Raw genomic sequence first — 21,114 nt, 5'->3', positions numbered from 1 at the left:
TGGGTCCTGGAGCGAGTGAAGGACCCGCCGCCAAAGCGCCCCGAAGACGCGGAGCGGAAGGACCCCCGCCGCCGAATGCTCTGAGGAGGAGCGCTGCCTCCTAGGGCGGCAAAAACCCTGGCGCCGCTCCTACACACAGGAAGACCTTTGGGGTCCCACTAAATTGGAGCTTTGAAGATGCTCAGGCCTGCATCCATATGGAACAAATTGCAGTATCAAGTAAAATAAGATACAACAATTGTCCTTAATTCTGTAACCTTTACTGAAATAAGCAAACTTTAATCTCACAAGTGATCATTTCTCATATTATTGGTTTATTTTTTTTATGAATGTGATTGCATTTACATTGATGTTCAAGTCAAGTGTGTTAATCTAAATATTTTAACCATCCAATATCTGAGGGAGGAGCAGGCACTGCGTGAGCTCATGAGGAAAACTAGGCACTCTTGCTGATGGATGAAGCCTGCAAGTATATGATCTACATCTTTTAAGTGCTATAGTGGGGAAGAGGAGAGTCATGAAGGCCCCATTTGAGGCACATTTGGTCACTTTACAGCTGAAGCATTGAGCTTTGCCCACAGATGTCTTAGAAGGTTCAAACTATAAGGCTGGACTATTGGATCTGTCATGAGATAGGCATTGGCTATGTTTGAAGCTTGTTCTTGTCTCCTAGTACATTATCTGGAGGTGACACTGAGGTTCTTTAGAGGTGGATAGAAAGCTGGCTAGATCGTCAGGCTCAACAGGTAGTGATCAATGGCTCCATGTCTAGTTGGCAGCCGGTATCAAGGGGAGTGCCCCAAGGGTCGGTCCTGGGGCTGCTTTTGTTAAATATCTTCATTAATGATCTGGAGAATGGCATGGACTGCACTCTCTGCAAGTTTGCAGATGACACTAAACTGGGAAGAGTGGTAGATACGCTCGAGGGTAGGGTTAGGATACAGAGGGACCTAGACAAATTAGAGGATAGGTCCAAAAGAAACCTGATGAGGTTCAACAAGGACAAGTGCAGAGACCTGCACTTAGGATGGAAGAATCCCATGCACTGCTACAGACTAGAAACCGAATGGCTAGGCAGCAGTTCTGCAGAAAAGGACCTAGGGGTTACAGTGGGAGAGAAGCTGGATATGAGTTGACAGTGGGAGAGAAGCTGGATATGAGTTGACAGTGTGACCTTGTTGCCAAGAAGGCTAACAACATTTTGGGCTGTATAAGTAGGGGCATTGCCAGCAGATCAAAGGATGTGATCATTCCCCTCTATTCGACATTGGTGAGGCCTCATCTGGAGTACTGTGTCCAGTTTTGGGCCCCACACTACAAGAAGGATGTGAAAAAATTGGAAAGAGTCCAACCAAGGGCAACAAAAATGATTAGGGGGCTGGAGCACATGCCTTATGAGGTAACTGGGATTGTTTAGTCTGCAGAAGAGAAGAATGAGGGGGGATTTGATAGCTGCTTTCAACTACCTGAAAGGGGGTTCCAAAGAGGATGGATCTAGACTGTTCTCTGTGGTACCAGATAACAGAACAAGGAGTAATGGTCTCAAGTTGCAGTGGGGGAGGTTTAGGTTGTATATTAGAAAAAACTTTTTCACTAGGAGGGTGGTGAAGCATTGGAATGGGTTACCTAGGGAGGTGGTGGAAACTCCTTCATTAGAGGTTTTTAAGGTCAGGCTTGACAAAGCCCTGGCTGGAATGATTTAGTTGGGAATTGGTCCTGCTTTGAGCACGGGGTTGGACTAGATGACCTCCTGAGGTCCCTTCCAACCCTGATATACTGTGATTCTGTAATTGTACAAATGGGATACTTTGTTCTAAGATGGTAGATCAGTGGATTAGACACATCTTCAAACAGGGTTAGATGTGGTATGTTTTAAACCTTAATGAGCACTAAACCATTGATTTAGTGGTACTACCAGTCATGAGTAAGGATAACTCAAGAGAGAAAGGGTTTTCAGGATAGGCTTAATCAATCATAACAGTACAATATTTTCCAAAGTTAATTTTATTTACAGTTTCTTCAAGTCCATAATTTCAAAACAATTTGAAATTTCCAGTGTCCATAGGCACCGAATTCCAAATAAAGTTCCTCGGCTGGAGGAAGGGGGAAGGAATGTAGTTATAAACTTTTTAAAGTCTTACTCACGTGGTGACCCAACAACTGAAAAGTGCTGTTCTCCTCTTGTAAAGTGATTAGTGCTGTCAGCTTGCACTGAACTCAGAGTTGAAATTGTTTAATACCTTGCAAAATGAAGCCCATAGTTCCTAGCCAATAAAGCATCCTTGTTATTTAACAGTAAGAACAAATACAGCAATGGATTGATGCCTAAATATCTAAACCCCACAGCAATTAATGGCCTTGATTCTAAAGCTGTGTGGAGAAAGGTAATTGTGTTTCACAGAGGATTTTGATATTTCATAATTTGGTTCTTTTCCAATTTGGAATGAAAACCAAAAATTTCAAAATTCTCCATGAAAGGAAATGAAGCCTTGGATTAGAAACAGTCTGCATAGTGGGCTGCTCCAGGGTCACTGGCTCAGGGACAGTCCCCATGGCAGACTGCCGCAGATTTCTGGACACTGGAAGCCCTGGGAGACTGAATTGCTAAGGAGTTACGAGCTTGGGAGCCAGGGCTTTCAGACTCCTGGCTCCTCCTCAACCTTCCTGGAAGTTTAAAGGGAGTCTGGAAGCCCTGAATGAGCTGAGAGCTTTGGAGCTTGAGAGCTTGGGCTCTTATGGCTTCCATGCTCCCAGCTCCTCAGCAATCTGCCTAGCGAGCTGCAGTCAGAACCCTGGACGACCTGGCTGAGTCAAGGACCTCAGAGCCTGGCAGCTGCGGCTCCCCGGGCTTCCAGGCTCCCAGCTCCCTGTTGGCTGACAAGCTGGTTACTGAAGAGCCAGGCTGGTGAGCTGGTAGAAACAAGGCAGGCTTACACCAGAATGCTGCCTCTGTTCCATTGCAATTTCATTGAATTCAAACCATCTCCATAAAATGTTTAGATTTTGATGAACGGGCATTCTCTGGAGGGAAAATGGTCTACTGAACAACTTCCAACCACCTCAATTTAATTCAGGTATGTGCTTAGGATATAAGAATATGCTGTCACTAATCAGTATGATTTCCTGAATTGGATTCATAATTGATTTAAAGCCAGATACTTATAAAACAACAAGAATCTGATTTTTCATTGCCCTGCATCTTGTGTGGTCATTTATACCAGTGCAAAGCTGGTGTGAAATGCTACCATGCTCATCTGGTTTGCACAGGTGTACGATTCTGCAATATGGAAGGCAGTGGAGAATCAGTCCCTAAGCAAATAAACATAAACTGTATATAAATTTTATTTTGAAAGTATTTTCAGAGCAGTTAGTGTCAAAAGAAGCGAATGATAAAAAAGTAAGACATTTAGTTATGCATTGAATACATATATACCTACTAGTGATAAACTTGTACAAATAAGAATTTCATCCAGGTACCTCTTTTTTTTCTTTCCCCAGATGGTGATATTTATTATATGAGAGACATTGCTAAGAGATTAGATCACAATGTTTAGTCTTCTGCACATGTTTATTAATGTTTAGTGTCCCTAAAACCAAAATCAGTTATTTCATTAAGAGCTCAATAATTTAAGCAGAAGCTAAAACAAACCTTGTATTATTATGATACATCTAATATTTCAACCAAGATGCTTTGCTTTTAAACAGCACTAAATTCATTATAGTCAATTATCAAAGAGAAAACCAACAACTAAAGTGTAAGCTTAAATCTGTGAAGCAGTTAACTTGCTTTCGAGTCTACTTCATTTATTTGGAAGTCTAAAACTTTTAATAACTTGAGCCAATTTGGTGTGGAGCCAAATAATAAACTACTCAGCTCTAGCTTCCAACTGCATTTAATATCACTTTATGTTCAGTCAACCAATTTGAACTCAATTAAAGTCTTCCTATAATGCCTTCTCATTTGTGTTAACACAATCTGAAGTACTGTAAATTGAAGCATCATCAGTGTAAACATGTAGATAGCAGATTTGGTAATAATTGCTAGTATATCATTTATGGAAATAAAAAAAATAGCAGTTGGCCTAATACACTTCCTAGTGGAGTACAGACTGGGTGTTGCAATAATCAAGACATTCTTAAAAGTTATCAATGCAATTTGATTAAATTGACAAATATAGTAGCCTCCAAACACCTACATACAATATAAATGGTTAATTTTAATTTTGCATACCCACTGAATGAAAATAATTAAAACCTTGACAATTCCCAAAGATTTGTTTTATATGATATACTGTCAAGTTTCTTTGTGGGTATTTAATCTCCTCTTTATCTTGGCAATCAAAGGCAAGATAGAAATAAATCGATGTTCCTTGCATTTATTATATCATTGTCAATTTTATGCAAAGGAGAAGCGAAGATCTTGCAGGCCCAATTAAGGAACAGGATGTTCTCTCACTTGTGGCCTATTTGGTTATCACAGAGATTATCATTGTGCTTATCATTGTGTAAAGGAATCTGACACTGAAGCTCAATGAGCAATAGTCCAAGGGAAGGGAATAGGCAGCAAAAAGCATGTTAAACTAAGAAATATGGGATTGTTTGTATATATGTGTCATGATCACTTTACACTATATTATATCCTGTTCCTTCCCCAACATCTGCATCAGAGGAGGCTTATGACACTGGCTGAAATGCTGCAGCTGCTGAGCAGGAGTGGAGGAGTTGGATGCCAGAAGTCTGTATAGCAGAGCTGCATATGTTTAATGTTGTTGAGCTGTGTACCACAGGAGCACACTGCATGTAAGGGATTCACAGATCCAACAGCCATTTTCCTTGCAGAGTGGAGGGGTAGGGACCTCATGGACTACTGTGTGCTGAGGCTACAGCATTGTCCACAGAAACATTTTGCTGCCAATCTGCAGCATGTGGGAAGGAGTCCTTCTCTCCTAGGCCCCATGGAGATCCTCTGAGCTGTTTGCCGGGACCACAGGCAGTAGCTTAGACTCCAGTAAGAGACTGGAGGCAGTGATGTTGCAGGAACCTGAGGAGAAGATTCAAGATAGGTATGGTAGTTGGGGCAGCTGGGAGAGTAAGGAGCTGACAGTCCTTTCCTGATTCAATAGTCCCGGAGGCAGTCCATCTCGGTGAGTGAATACCCATTTGTATGAGTGAAGGGTCCAAGCTAAGAGCCTGTATCCAATCACCCTGAACCTTGAGGGAATTCAGATTTGATTCTAAGCTCTTAGGCTTGGGCTCATCTAATATATCTGTGAACTAGATAACCCTGCAAGCATTAGCCTGTTCCTAACTGGAAACAGTGAATTTGTGCATTTCTTCCATTTTCTATTTTGCCTCTTTTAAAACTCAATTTGAAAATCTGATGTTGTGGCTTAAAACTCTCAGTTTCTTACACTGCCACTCAGAGAGCCTAAAAAAGTGTTGTGGAGTCTAGCATAGGAAGTGGGGAAAGAAAAAGTGCTAGAGACCCATTCCTGGTATCTCTCCCCACCCTGCTTGCTATTCAATAAGGATTATAAAGAACAGCATACATCTTTCACATCAGTGTGCAACACAAGTTTAAATCCTCCCTATATCCCATGCAAGGTAGGTAAGTACATTTTATTATCCCGTTTTTACAGATAGAGAAACTGAGATGCAGTATGGCTAATGGGTAACATTTTCAAAAGCGTCTTAGGTATATCTATATGGGAGCTGGAGGTGTGATTTCCAGCTTGGGCAGGTATACCTGTACTAGCTCTGATTGAACTAGCATACTACGAATATCAGGGTCGCTGCGGGAAGCATACTGGGCTCACCACCCTGACTACAATCCTGTTTGAGACCCTTGTACTCAGAGTGGCTACGCTGTCTTGCTGCCTACGCAGCAGCGGCTACAGTGATATTTTTAGTGTGCTAGTGCGATCCGAGCTAGCATGGCTATGTCTACCTGGGCTGGACATTACACATATAGCTCCAGTGTTAGACATAATTAAGTGACTGGGGTGCCTAGGTACCATTATCAAAACCGACTCAGGCACTCAGACACCCAAGTGTCACCTACATCACTTAGGCACTTATGAAACAGTTACCTATAGGGAAACCAGTAAGGCCAGAGCCAGGATAGGAACTCAGGCCTCCTAATCCTGTGAACAGTTAACTAGACTGCAATGGCCCTCCAGAATGGAATGGGCTACTGGCAAGACAGATTACAATATCAGGAAATGTGACGTCACACACCATCAAGTTTACCAAGGCAAGCACTGTCCCCATCCCAATATCCAAAAGACGTTAACCTGCCATCTGGAACATTTGCAAGATTACTTTTGACTTACATGTCAGAAAGGAAGAAGAAGATAGTTAATCATCTTCAGTGATTCTAAGAGGATCAGCTTGCTTACCACATGCTGTGAGCCACAATCACAGTTGAGTTTGGTGGATTTAAAAAAAAACAACATTTCTGTTAGCGCAATACATCATGTAAGGGAACAGCTTGAGTGTTCTGTACCATGCAACAGTAAACAAACATATAACAACAGCAAAACCTAGCATCAAAAGCAAAAGGCACAATTTTAAAATTAGCTCACCCTGATCTCTTCTGTGATCTCTTTCCCAACTTGGGTACTTGGAAAGTGTCTTTTCCCTCCAGTCCTTAATCCTGTAGCAGTGGTGTCTGTGCACTAGATTTAAAGTCCTATCCTTTGTGTGCATTCAAAGATATTGTTGCTTTGCAGGCTGCATCATGCAGGATTATAGGTAATCATTTTCTGTGCTGAAGCAGCACTTCCCTGGCACTAGCGATCTCTAACTGATTAACTATACACAGGGAAGTGTTGGTATCTCTGGGTCTGCAGTCCCCTGAGAAAGCACAAGCAAGAGAAGGCCCTTCGGCTATGCTCTGATGTCTAGGGCCACTTCAGTGTGAACATTAAAAAACCAAAAAAGCAGCAGCAACAAAACAAGAGCAAAAAAGTCCCACCAAATCCAAACAAATCAAGCTGTCAGGTCTCGATAGCTCTCCTGTGATCTTCTCTTCAGCCTGACAACTTGGAAGAAGTAGGGTTAGTACTGTATACTTCTTTCTCAGGCCTTGATCTGGTTGCAAAGGTAACTGTAGACTGGAATGACAATCATACTATAAAGACTTGATTGAAGATTATGTAATGAAACATAATTCCACTCATCGCAGTAGTTGTATGTCTATGTGGCATTAGATATCAAAGCTTCGTAAGCCACCAGCACTGCATCGTTGTTAGTTTTTATGCAGTGTTGACAATGTGATCTGTGCTACACATCCATGAGGGAACTAAGACAGTTTCTGTCCAAAAAATCTTATCTAACACAGACAACACAAACACCATTCAATTATATTCTTCATTGGGAGAAGGTATTATCTTGAAGCTGTGGCAATGTCTAGGTGAGAATATTGCTGAAAAGTTAAAAGGAAGGAGGATGTATTAAGGCAGGATTTTAAGGAGAAAGGTAAATCCAGAGGTAGAATGAAGATGGCAATGGCAGAAGGATGCAAGGGGCAAGTGAGAGGAACTACCCTTTATTGCCTTTTACTAGGGCTGTCAAGCGATTAAAAAAATTAATCGTGATTAATTGAACAATTAAAATAATTAATCTTGATTAATCCCACAATTAATCGTGCTGTTAAACAATAATAGAATACCATTTATTTAAATATTTTGGATGTTTTCTACGTTTTCAAATATATTGATTTCAATTACAACACAGAATACAAAGTGTACAGTGCTCACTTTATATTTATTTTTGATTACAAATATTTGCACTGTAAAAAACAAAAGAAATAGTATTTTTCAATTCACCTCATACAAGTACAGTAGTGCAATCTCTTTATCATGAAAGTTGAACTTACAAATGTAGAATTATGTACAAAAAATAACTGCATTCAAAAATAAAACAATATAAAACTTTAGAGCCTACAAGTCCACTTCGTCCTACTTCTTCTTCAGGCAATCACTCAGGCAAACACATTTGGTTACAATTTGCAGGATATAGTGCTGCCCTCTTCTTGTTTACAATGTCACCTGAAAGTGAGAACAGGCATTCACATGGCACTGTTGTAGCCAGCTTGCAAGATATTTACATGATAGATGCACTAATGATTCATATATCCCTTCATCTTCAACCACCATTCCATAGGACGTCCATGCCGATGATGGGTTTGGCTCGATAATGATTCAAAGCAGAGCGGACTTACGTATGTTCATTTTCATCATCTGAGTCAGATGCCACCAGCAGAAGGTTGATTTTCTTTTTGGTGGTTCGGGCTCTGTAGTTTCCGCATCTGAGTGGGGCTCTTTTAAGACTTCTGAAAGCATTCTCCACACCTCATCCCTCTCCGATTTTGGAAGGCACTTCAGATTCTTAAATCTTGGGTCGAGTGCTGTAGCTATCTTTAGAAATCTTACATTGGTACCTTCTTTGTGTTTTGTCAAATCTGCAGTGAAACTGTTCTTAAAATGAACATCATGCTGGGTCATCATCCGAGACGGCTATAACATGAAATATATGGCAGCATGCGGGTAAAACACAGAGCAGGAGACATACAATTCTCCCCCAAGGAGTTCAGTTACAAATCTAATTAACACATTATTTTTTTAATGAGCATCATCAGCATGGAAGCATGTCCTCTGGAATGGTGGCCGAAGCATGAAGGGGCATATGAATGTTTAGCATATCTGGCACATAAATACCTTTCAACTCCAGCTATAAAAGTGGCACGTGAACGCCTGTTCTCACTTTCAAATGACATTGTAAATAAGAAGCAGGCAGCATTATCTCCTGTAAATGTAAACAAACTTGTTTGTCATAGCAACTGGCTGAAGAAGAAGTAGGACTGAGTGAACTTGTAGGCTCTAAAGTTTTACATTGTTTTGTTTTTGAGTGCAGTTATATAACAAAAAAAATCTACATTTGTAATCTGCTCTTTCATGATATAGAGACTGCACTACGGTACTTGTATGAGGTGAACTGAAAAATACTATTTCTTTTGTCTATCATCTTTACAGTGCAAATATTTGTAATAAAAATAATATAAAGTGAGTACTGTACACTTTGTATTCTGTTTTGTAATTGAAATCAATATATTTGAAAATGTAGAAAAAACATCCACAATATTTAATAAATTTCAATTGGTATTCGATTAACATTGTGATTAAAACTGTGATTAATCACTATTAAATTTTTTTGAGTTAAACATGTGAGTTAACTGCGATTAATCAACAGCCCTATTTTTTGCCTATATATGAAGGAAGAGGAACAAAATTTTTTTGACCTTGCTGCAATCTTTTTTTCCCCATTTGAGAAACATTTTTCTTTGTTAAATACTGACTCTTGTGGCAGAAATGCACGTTATCTCAGTGCCCATGGATTTACAATATTCAGGAGATTTTCAAACTCACTTTCAGGACAGCCATACGGGAGAATCTAGCAGTGACAGTCATTAGGCAGCACTTGGGGTTCTATTATGGATTCCAGGCACAGGCTCCTGTTGAACCACCTGGAGTTCACTGGTCTGCAGAAGGTGTGTGGCCGCTGCCATATTCTTTGGGTATGTCTACGCTACGAGAGTAGTTCGATTTTACTTAAATCGAATATGTGGAATCGATATTACAAAGTCGAACGTGTGTATCCACACTAAGGACAGTAATTCGACTTTGTGAGTCCACACTAACGGGGCAAGCGTCGACATTGGAAGTGGTGCACTGTGGGCAGCTATCCCACAGTTCCCGCAGTCCCCGCTGCCCATTGGAATTCTGGGTCGAGCCCCCAATGCCTACTGGGGAAAAAAATGTGTCGAGGGTGGTTTTAGGTAACTGTCGTCATCCAACCGTCACTCCCGCCCTCCCTCCCTGAAAGCGCCGGCGGGCAATCAGTTCGCGCACTTTTCTGGTGAGTGACAGCGCGGACGCCACAGCACTGTGAGCATGGAGCCCGCTGCGACCATCGCTGCAGTTATGGCCATTGTCAACACCTCGCACCTTATCATCCACCTTTTCCAGAGGCAGATGCAGAGAAATCGGGCGAGGAGGCTACGGCAGCGCGGTGAGGACATGAAGTCTGAGAGTGGCACAGACCTGTCACAAAGCACGGGACCCCGCGCCGTGGACATCATGGTGGCAATGGGTCATGTTGATGCTGTGGAATGGCAATTCTGGGCCCGGGAAACAAGCACGGACTGGTGGGACCGCATAGTGCTGCAGTTCTGGGATGAATCACAGTGGCTGCGAAACTTTCGCATGCGGAAGGGAACTTTCCTGGAACTTTGTGAGCTGCTGTCCCCTGCCCTGAAGCGCAAGGACACCCGGATGCGAGCAGCCCTGAGTGTCCAGAAGCGAGTGGCCATAGCCCTCTGGAAGCTTGCAACGCCAGACAGCTACCGGTCAGTCGCGAACCACTTTGGCGTGGGCAAATCTACCGTGGGGGTTGTTGTGATGCAAGTAGCCAACGCAATCGTTGAGGTACTGCTGTCAAAGGTAGTGACCCTGGGAAACGTGTAGGTCATCATAGATGGCTTCGCTGTGATGGGATTCCCAAACTGCGGTGCGGCTATAGATGGAACTCACATCCCTATCCTGGGACCGGACCACCAGGCCAGCCAGTACATTAACCGAAAGGGCTACTTTTCAATGATGCTGCAAGCACTGGTGGACCATCGGGGACGGTTTACAAACATCTACGTCGGATGGCCGGGCAAGGTTCATGACGCTCGCTTGTTCAGGAACTCTGGTCTGTTTAGACGGCTGCAGGAATGTATTTACTTCCCGGACCACAAAATAACTGTTGGGGATGTGGAGATGCCTATAGTGATCCTCGGGGACCCAGCCTACCCACTAATGCCCTGGCTCATGAAGCCCTATACAGGCACCTTGGACACTGAAAAAGAACTCTTCAACTACCGTCTGAGCAAGTGCAGAATGGTGGTGGAGTGTGCTTTTGGACGTCTCAAGGGGAGATGGAGAAGCTTACTGACTCGCTCTGATCTCAGCGAAACCAATATCCCCATTGTTATTGCAGCTTGCTGTGTGCTCCACAATCTCTGTGAGAGCAAGGGAGAGACCTTTATGGCGGGGTGGGAGGTTGAGGCAAATAGCCTGGCTGCTGATTACGCCCAGCCAGACAGCCGTGCAATTAGAAGAGCCCAGCGGGACGCGCTGTGCATCCGGGAGGCTTTGAAAGCTAGGTTCCCGAGTGAGCAGGGTAACCTGTGACTATTAAGTTTGTTTACAGAGAAGCTGAACCTGTCCCCGTTTCTTTACCCAGTGAATGTTCACTATCCTCTCCAGTTACATACCCCATTCACCCCGTTCCCCCCTTCCAACACACGTTTAAAAATCAAATCACTGGAAATTTGTTAATGAACACCGTTTTCTTTATTACTGTTTTCGTGGTAAAGTGTTGAAACTGGGACGCAGACTGTGGTGGGGAGCGGGTGTAGTGTAGTGATGCAAAGGACGCTTCTAAACTCGAGGAATGACAGGCTCCTGCTCCTAGAGTGGTCCGCACTGGTGGACTGGTTGTTTCAACGGAGCCTGCCACCCCTCCTGTTCGAGACTCTGTGTGTGGAGGCTATGTGACTTTGTGGCAGGGGGAGGACGGTTACAGATCCCCTGCTGCGTGGCTCTGTGATCCAGGATAAGGACCGCTGCCTAAGATCTCTAACCGCCTTCCCCCGCCACAAAGTCACATAGCCCCCCACACACACAGAACATGAAAACGACCTCCCAGACTGACCAGGGTGCCTAGTGACTGCAATGTGTGTGTGACCTGCTGCTGAACCTGCCCCCGTGTCTGTACCCTGGTAAAGGTGACTGTCCTGTCCAATTACCAACCCCCTTCCCCCCCTTCAAACAGACTCTCCTCTAAAAGAACATGATGGAAACAGTAATTAACAGAAACGTATTTTTTATGAGCAACTACACAGTTAGGGGATGAAACTGGGACGGAGGCTTGGGTGAGGCGGGAAGGAAAGGACTTATCAAATTTTGGGGAATGACAGCCTTCTGCTACTTGAGCAGTCTACAGGGGTGGAGTGACAGTTTTCACGGACTCTGCCGCCCCTCCTTCTTGGGACTTTGGGTGAGGGGGGTATGGGACTTTGTGGCGGGGGAGGGCGGTTAGAGATAGACTGCAGCGGGGCTCTGTCCTCCTGCCTCCGGTCCTGCAGAACATCCACAAGGCGCCGGAGCATGTCCATTTGCTCCCTCATTAGTCCAAGCAGCGTTTGAGTCGCCTGCTGGTCTTCCTGCCACCACCTCTACTCCCGTTCAATGTGTGATCGATGGATTTGGGACATGTTCTCCCTCCACTGGGTCTGCTGGGCTGCCTCGGCTCGGGAGCAGCCCATAAGTTCTGAGAACATGTCGTCCCATGTCCTTTTCTTTCTATGCCTAATCTGCGCCAGCTTCTGGGAGGGGGATGCCAGGGTAGGTCGGGAGACAGTCGCAGCTGTGGGATGGGAAAAAGGGAGTGAATTCCTCAGAAAGATAAATTTTTTTTTGTGAACAAAGAATATAGTCCTTCTCTGTGAACAAGACCATGCACAGCACCTATCACATGCACACTCAGGACAAGGTCGAATTTTCGGCCTTCGCATTCAGTGCCTGGGGTCTTGCAGTACAGATCAGACAAGCGGGGCAGGACAGCGGAATTTGGGTAGCAGGCTGACATGGTAAGCCGTAGACTTGTGGCTGCTTAAAACTTTAATAATAGCACTGCCCTCCTTTTACGTTCAAAGCAATGCTCCTAGCGTTGGCCAGTTCCTGCTGCCAGCAATCCGGCAAGCATGAACTCTGCCCCTGTCCCACCCCCTCGCGGCTGTCCCCGGGAAAGATCCCTGTATGCTGCCCCTCTCCCGCCTCCACCGCGTGGCTGTAAACCGCCGGTTACAGTTCTGTAAAGGAACAGGCAAGCAGTCCCAATACTAACATTCCCCTAATTCAAAGCAGGTCACCATGAGCGACATCACACTTATGAGGATTTCAGAGACCGAGAAAGAACGCATGCTTCGTGAAAGCCTGCAAAGACCAGGGCCGTATGCTGCCATGCTCTGCAAGGCAATGATCCCGGAGTACTTGCTGCTAGCCTGGCGCGGAAACGTTTCCTACTACGGAGGGCACAATAAGGCCGCTCTCCCAAGGAACCTCATGCAAAAGCTTTCCAATTACCTCCAGGAGAGCTTCATGGAGATGTCCCATGAGGATTTCAGCTCTATCCCCGGACATATAGACCGAATTTTACTGTAGCTGCACTGGCAAGGACTAAACAGTAGGGCGCCTAGGGCAAACCAATCATGATAAACCGGACATTGTTCGATTTTTTTGCAGTAGTTGCACTGCCAAGGACTAAAACGTTAAGCGCCTAGGGCAAACTAATCATGAAAAACCCACTGTTAATATTAATGTTCTGTTCAAAATAAATGTTTACATGTTTAAAACACTTACCGACTGATCCTTCCCCTGATTCTGGGTCCGGGTTAACGCCTGGGGACGGTTGGTAGGGGATCTCTGTGAGGGTGATGAAGAGATCCTGGCTGTCTGGGAAATCAGCGTTGCAAGCGCTGTCGACTGCCTCGTCCTCCTCATCTCCTTCCTCATCTTCCCCGTCCGCTAACATGTCCGAGGAACTGGCCGTCGACAATATCCCATCCTCAGAGTCCACGGTCAGTGGTGGGGTAGTGGTGGCGGCCGCACCTAGGATGGAATGCAGTGCCTCGTAGAAACGGCATGTCTGGGGCTGGGATCCGGAGCGTCCGTTTGCCTCTTTGGTCTTCTGGTACCCTTGTCTCAGCTCCTTGATTTTCACGCGGCACTGCGCTGCATCCCAGGTGTATCCTCTCTCTGTCATGGCTTTTGAGATCTTCTCGTAGATCTTTGCATTCCGTCTTTTAGATCGCAGCTCCGAAAGCACGGACTCATCGCCCCTCACAGCGATCAGATCCAAGACTTCCCAATCAGTCCATGCTGGGGCCCTCTTTCTATTCTGAGATTGCATGGTCATCTCTGCTGGAGAGCTCTGCATCGTTGCCAGTGCTGCTGAGCTCGCCACGGTGTCCAAACAGGAAATGAGATGCAAACTGCTCAGACAGGAAAAGGAATTCAAATTTTCCCGGGGTGTGGCTGGTCAGAGCATCCGAGCTCGGACTGCTGTCCAGAGCGTCAACAGAGTGGTGCACTGTGGGATAGCTCCCGGAGCTATTACCGTCGATTTCCATCCACACCTACCCTAATTTGACATAGCCATGTCGAATTTAGCGCTACTCCCCTCGTTGGGGAAGAGTATAGAAGTCGAATTTAAGAGACCTCTATGTCGAACTAAATAGCTTCGTTGTGTGGACCGGTGCAGAGTTAATTCGATTTAACGCTGCTAAATTCGACATAACCTCCTAGTGTAGACCAGGCCTTTAAGATACATTCCTTTTTGTGACTGACCAGCTCTGCTGGCCACTACAGCAGGCTGAGGAGCAGGGCCATTGCCCTACTTCTTCGCTTCCATTTTCAGATGGCTAGCAGTGCTACCCTTGCACTAAGAAGAGAACAAAGACTTCAGTTGTGGCCAGACTCTGTGAAAGTGGTAGAGAGGCTGGACAGTCTCCATGCACTCACACAAGGTATTGGGCACAACCTGGTCTTAATTTATGCACCAAATACTCAAAACTTCTTGAGAATTTAGTGCAGGGGTTGGCAATCTTTGGCACGCGGCCCAGCAGGGTAAGCACCCTGGCAGGCGAGGCCAGTTTGTTTACCTGCTGCGTCCGCAGGTTTGGCCGATCGCAGCTCCCACTGGCTGTGGTTTGCCACTGCAGGCCAATGGGGGCAGCGGGAAGCAGCGGCCAGCACATCCCTTGGCCTGCGCCACTTCCCGCAGCCCCCATTGGCCTGGGACAGCGAACCGCGGCCAATGGGAGCCGCGATCGGCCGAACCTGTGGACGTGGCAGGTAAACAAACCAGCTCGGCCTCCCAGGGTACTTACCCTGGTGGGCCTTGTGCCAAAGGTTGCCGATCCCTGATTTAGTGTATCATATGGTCCCTCGGTACAGGGCCATCCTTGGGGGGGGGAGGGTGGAGCCCGGGACAAAATCAGGCCCTTCCAGCTCGGTGGCCCTGCTCTGCATTGGTGGCTGGGCCGGCGGGACAGATCCAGCCTGGTACTGGGCCGTGCTGCTGCTGGCAGTTGCTGGCGTCTACCACAGGGCTATTGTTGGCTCCGGACGGGGCAGAGGACTCGCTGCACCAAAATGCGGGCGGTACAGCCCTAGTTGTGCGGGGCGACAGTCGAGACCCCTAGTTCCCATGCCTATGTCTTCTGGGACCACTGTGCTGGCCAATTGCACCAGCCCGCGGGGCCCCACAAAGCGCAGAGCTTGGAACGGTTGCCCCTATTCGCCCTACCCACTGCCTCAGTAGTGGGTAATATTTTATTATCTATGAGTAAAAGTGGTTAGTTAGCATTTTTTCTGCATGCCTATTTATATTAAAGATTATGCAAACCTAATTAAGTCTTTCCCTTTTCCTGCCATTATGCATTGGCATTTAACTCTGTTTTACGTTCATAAGATACTTTAGTGCAGATAACCTTTCAAGAATGATGCCTCATGTACTTTTAGTCAAAGAAGAACCTGAACAGCTCTTCAGTAATGACGGATGTAATTGGTCTTCACCAATGCAACCATTAAAAATGGCCCAAATTAAGCATTTCAAGGTATTATTATAAGTTACAAAACAATTAAGGGGAGATATTCAAAGGCACAAAGGGCACTAAGTGCCCAACTCCTGTTGAAAATCAATGGGAATTGGGCACCTACAACCAATTTGTGTCCTATCTCTTCTCCTTAAACTTTATTAATAAATAAACAGTATAAAATCTAAAAATATAAAAAGTCTTTTATTTTTAATAAGGTATAACAGGAAAATAAATTACAGCATTCCCAATGTAATTGTACTGTAAGTCAAACTGCCTTAATGGAAACTGCACAGCCCACACGATAAAAGCTCATGAGAGCTCATGCACACATAAATATAATGGGCCTTCTTCTCCACTGCTTTGTACTTTGTGTTGTTGTGTGTCTGAGTTAATGACTCAAGATTGTCAAAATACTAGGCTCTAATGGAATTATCTAATCTAAGAGTATTAATCAGAGATTAGTATAGCACTATACGGAATACAGAAATAAATAGATTTATTACCACCCTTTGTTGTCAAACTGAGATCAGGATATGTGTCTTTCCTGCATCTGGAAGAGAGGTGCAGTTTTCATTACCCCCAATCTAAGTTTTCATATCATTATCATTATCTGGGGTTTCAGACAAAGGAAACCTCTTTGCCAAGAATATTCTCCCAGAAACATATGTTGTGATGTTATTTCTAAACATTCTTAGTTTACCTGACTCATGTGTGAAGGCATGGTTATTTACAGCTGAGAGGACTAACAATTCAAGTTAATATCTATCAGTGGGTATTTCTTACCCCACAATCATTCTTCCATGTTGATTTCTCCAACAGAAAATATCTACTATAAAAATACTCTCTTGTTAGTTTCCCAAATCTATGTATGCTTATGTCAGCATTTTATATATATATTTATGTAAGTTAAAGAGATGGTTTCCAAGAATATCTGGAGTTTTATAGACATGAAAGCATCCCAGAGTTATTAAATATAGTATAATGAATAAATTCCTGAATAGGGTTACTTATTGGTCAAAGACCAGTGTTCTGGCCCTTAGAATTCAGACATACTCTTTGTTAAAGATAAAGATTCTAAAGAATAGTTAATATATATGAATGAATCAAATATACAGAAAGAAAGAACTAAAAGTATTACTATTTGCTAGCAGGTACTAACAGTGTAGTCACACCTGTGCAAAGTGAGCTTTATCCTCCTTTTCTTCAGTGGAATGACTCCTGATTTATACTACTGTGACAACAGAATCAGGGCAGTGGGACTGGGAAAATAATGGTAGCATTTTCCCACTTTGCTCTGGTGTCAGTGACTACACAAGGTGCAAGGCAGTGGAGAATCAGCCCCAGTGTATTTACAAAAATATAAAGCACTGGGATTTCCTCAAATAATGTAATCGATTGAAAAAGACTTCATAATTTAGTATAATGCCAAACAATCCACCTTTGACAGATTATCATAAAATATTTTGCTTTCCAAAAATAACATATTTAAGGATAAGTTCATTATTCTTTTTTCTCACATGTGGCAGCTGGGTGCACTTTCACGTCTTAAATTGTATCATTAACATTTTCAGATAAAAGGGCAAGACACAATGACCTTTCTGTTATTTAGAGCTTTAAAGAGAATACTGAAAGAAGTGACTAGTCATCTAAGTGTCCAGGATTTCACAGTGGAAAGCCTAGACAAAGAGATGTCCCTTGAAACTGTTTCTAACCACAGCCAAGCTTGCATGTAATGTGTATTAGGCAAAAGCCAATTCCACAAGAGTAGACCTGATACAAGCTTCATCCATGGAACAGTTAGCTCCAGTTTTATGGTGGGCCTTGAGGTAACTTAGGCTTTTAGACAGTAGTTTGCACTTTAAATTTCACTCAGAAATCTTCTGTCACCCAGTGTAGAGTATAGAGCACAGATATAATATGTTGTCACTGCACAGACTGATTCAGGAAGATACTAGCCAGTCTCCTTTAGCAAGAGTCTCATTGGAGAGCTTACACAATATGGGCCCGATTCAACAACCACTAAAGCCAATTGAAAGACTCCCATTAACTGGACCAGGTCATTAGTTCTAGGCACAAGTGATTGGCTTGGTCAAACCTTAAAAGTAATGAAGCAGTGGCTGAGAGAGGCGATGGGATGGATTTTTCACACTGTTACATCAGTTTTGTGATGGTGTAACTCCAGTGATGTCAGTGGAGTCATACTGCTGTGTAACTGATGTATAGAATCAAGCCCGAGGTCTGTGAAAGCTTTTTTGCCAGCTGTAGCTGAAATAAGGTGTTTCTGGCAATGCAGCCATGGACTCTCGAAGCAATGACGATTCTAGTAAGCCCTTGACAATGTAGACTACTTTGACATTGTTTGGGCACAAACCCTCATCTGATTGAGTGGCTATGCACTCTGCCAGCTACACAAAAAGTGCTTCCTTTTGCCAATCAGCATAACAACCACATTATCTGGATTGGGCTTCAGCCAACTGGGTTACATCCAGGTATCACTCTCTGCCAGACTCTGAAAAATCCTGAAGACATACAGCACAGTCTGGGTCAGATAAAAAAGAGACAAACAGCTGACTAAGACACTGTAGCCCATATTGTCTTAAGATCTTTCCTAGCCCCACAGCACTTTACACAAAGATGTTGGAACAGATTAAGTGGGACTCCACAACTGAGCACTTTTGAGGAGGAGAAACAATCAAACCAACAATATCCCTCAGGATTGTATTGAGAGGAATGAATGAAACCAATATGGGTGATTTTGTCCACTACAGCCAGTCATGTCAGCAACACTTGACAATGAAATGCTATTGAAAGATCAAGATTTATCACCAAGCACATCTATCCTCAGTACAGGTGTCCTGAAGAGATCATCTACCACCTGTTTTCCTTCCAGGACCTGGTCTGAACCCTGCTAGGATGCAATCCAAAGAGCTTGAAGTCCACCTGGTTTGGGAAAAAGGGACTTAGTTGACCAGGTTTGCCCCTTTTCAACTCCCCAGCCCTTCTGGTCCCTAGCAATGAATCAGTGTCATCACACTGACCCACTCCTCCTTTTGCAGCAGCCTCTTAGCCTCTCTCCCCACCGCCTGTAAAGTGCTGTTCCCTCTCCCCCGGCAATCAGACCACGGCTCCTCCTGCTTAAAGGTGCAGTGTGGTCATTGTCTGGCTATACCGAAAGGACAGGAGACACCTGATATGGTTTTAATCAGTCTGCAACTTTATTATTAGATGTCTGGCACTATCCAGAAGATAAAAGTGTACAATGCAGGTAACCCCATGTTATTCAATATCCACTCGAGGAGCTTCTGCCAACCCTCCTCTTTTTCCATCCAGGTCCCCCAGCCAACCCACTGCTGGGACCTTATCATCTCCCCCTCAAATGAAGGTTAAGGTTGGCTATAAGAAAGGGGGTTGGCTCCCTGCTGTACCAGTCATAGGAGCCCCAACCACCCTCCACCTGTTCCTCTCATTTAACCAACACCTCCTTTTTGTGTTCTTTACCAAGCCATTTTCTGGTCACTGTATACCTTCCTGTAACGGGGTCAGCACCCACCTCTCGCCAGCGCCCCCTTTTTTCTCTGCCTGATATGCCTGCCATCACTGTTTTTTTTTGGGGTGGCACCCTCCTCTCACGGGCAGCCCCCTTTGGTTGGTTGGGTGTGAGCCTGCTTTGGGTTTTAGTTCTTACTTTGGGGTGGCACCTGCCCCGGCTGATGGTTCTCTTGGCAGGTCTTCAGCGACTCAGCCCTCCGGCCAAGCCGCACATGCTGTCTCCCCTTCCTGAGTATACAGTCCAAGTTCTTTCTCAGCCGTGGTATGGGGCCATAGCTCTAAGGTTTCTTCCCCGAGGCACTGCCTTCTTCAGTCACCCAGCCGGGGCCCATCTCAGTACCCTCAGCTGGTGTCCTTTTCAGTAGCCCTCCCTGGGCTCAGTTCTGGTTGGTGAGCTCTCTGCAGGGAACTATCCATGGCCTGCTTTTCATCTAGCCAGACAGGCACCTGGTCCTCCCTTGTCAAGCTCCACACAGCAATTGAAGGCTCTGCTCTGCTGCTTGCCTTTTATCTGGCCCTTCTTGCCACTTATTGGTCACTCCAGCAGCCCCTCTGATTGGCCACTCTTCTGCAGACACTCTTGGCTGCCTGGAGGACTTCCTGCAGCTCTATTCTGGGGCAGGATGATGCAGGGACATGAGGCCTCAAGCAGGGGGCCTCCGGACCTAGTCCACCCTGCCACACTTCCCTAGGGAGTACCTGCACTGGGCAGCCACCATAAGAAGGCACCAGCAATTAGTTTGGCTGCTTACCCTCCCACATATTGATGTAAGTGGAACTACTTTCATATTTGGGAGGGGGTTGTTTTTATGTTTAAATACCTTTCTGAATCAGGGCCATAATAGCCAAAATATACAAACATGCATACAATCAGGTTGGAACCATGGGACTTATCTATGCATATGTATATATTTGTATATATATGAATGAGTATATTTGCATATGTGTGTATGAGTATATTTGTATAATATGAGTATATTTGAGTATATCTATACACATACAAATATATCCATATATATATAATGCAAATATACTCAGATGTTTGTATACACAGACACACACACATACACACAAGTACTGTATGATTGTTCAGATGTATTGTATAATTTGGTCACTATGACCTAGTCCTATACATATATTGTCCACCTCTGCCAGGAGGTAAGCATCATGATCCCCAATTTACAGCTGGGGATAATACAAGATAGATAGGTGGATGGATGAACAGGTAAATAGATATTATTCCCAGCTATAAATTGGGGATCATGATCCTTACCTCCTTTGTAAAGCACTTTGAGATCTACTGATAAAAAAATGCTATGTAAGAGCTAGCTATTAAGTATTATTATTAATTATTATTATTATTATCATTAGGGCTGTCAAGCTATTAAATTTAATTGTACAATTAAACATCTTAATCATGACTAATTGTGTTAATAATAGAATACCATGTATTTAAATATTTTGGATGTTTTCTACATTTTCAAATATATTGATTTCAATTACAACACAGAATTCAAAGTGTACAGTGCTCACTTTATATTTATTTTTGATTACAAATATTTGCACTGTAAAAAACAAAAGAAATAATATTTTTCAACTCACCTAATACAAGTACAGTAGTGCAATCTCTTTATCATGAAAGCTGAACTTACAGATGTAGAATTATATACAAAAAATAGCTGCATTCAAAAATAAAGCAATGTTAAACTTTAGAGCCTACAAGTCCACTCAGTCCTATTTTTTGTTCAGCCAATCGCTCAGACAAAAAAGTTTGTTTACATTTGCAGGAGATAATACTGTCCGCTTCTTGTTTACAATGTCACCTGAAAGTGAGAACAGGCATTTGCATGGCATTG

Source organism: Terrapene carolina, unplaced genomic scaffold (assembly GCF_002925995.2).
Source record: "Terrapene carolina triunguis isolate 2854851 unplaced genomic scaffold, T_m_triunguis-2.0 Scaffold68, whole genome shotgun sequence".
NCBI classification, from domain to species: Eukaryota; Metazoa; Chordata; order Testudines; family Emydidae; genus Terrapene; species Terrapene triunguis.
Note: the sequence above shows the minus strand (reverse complement) of the source record.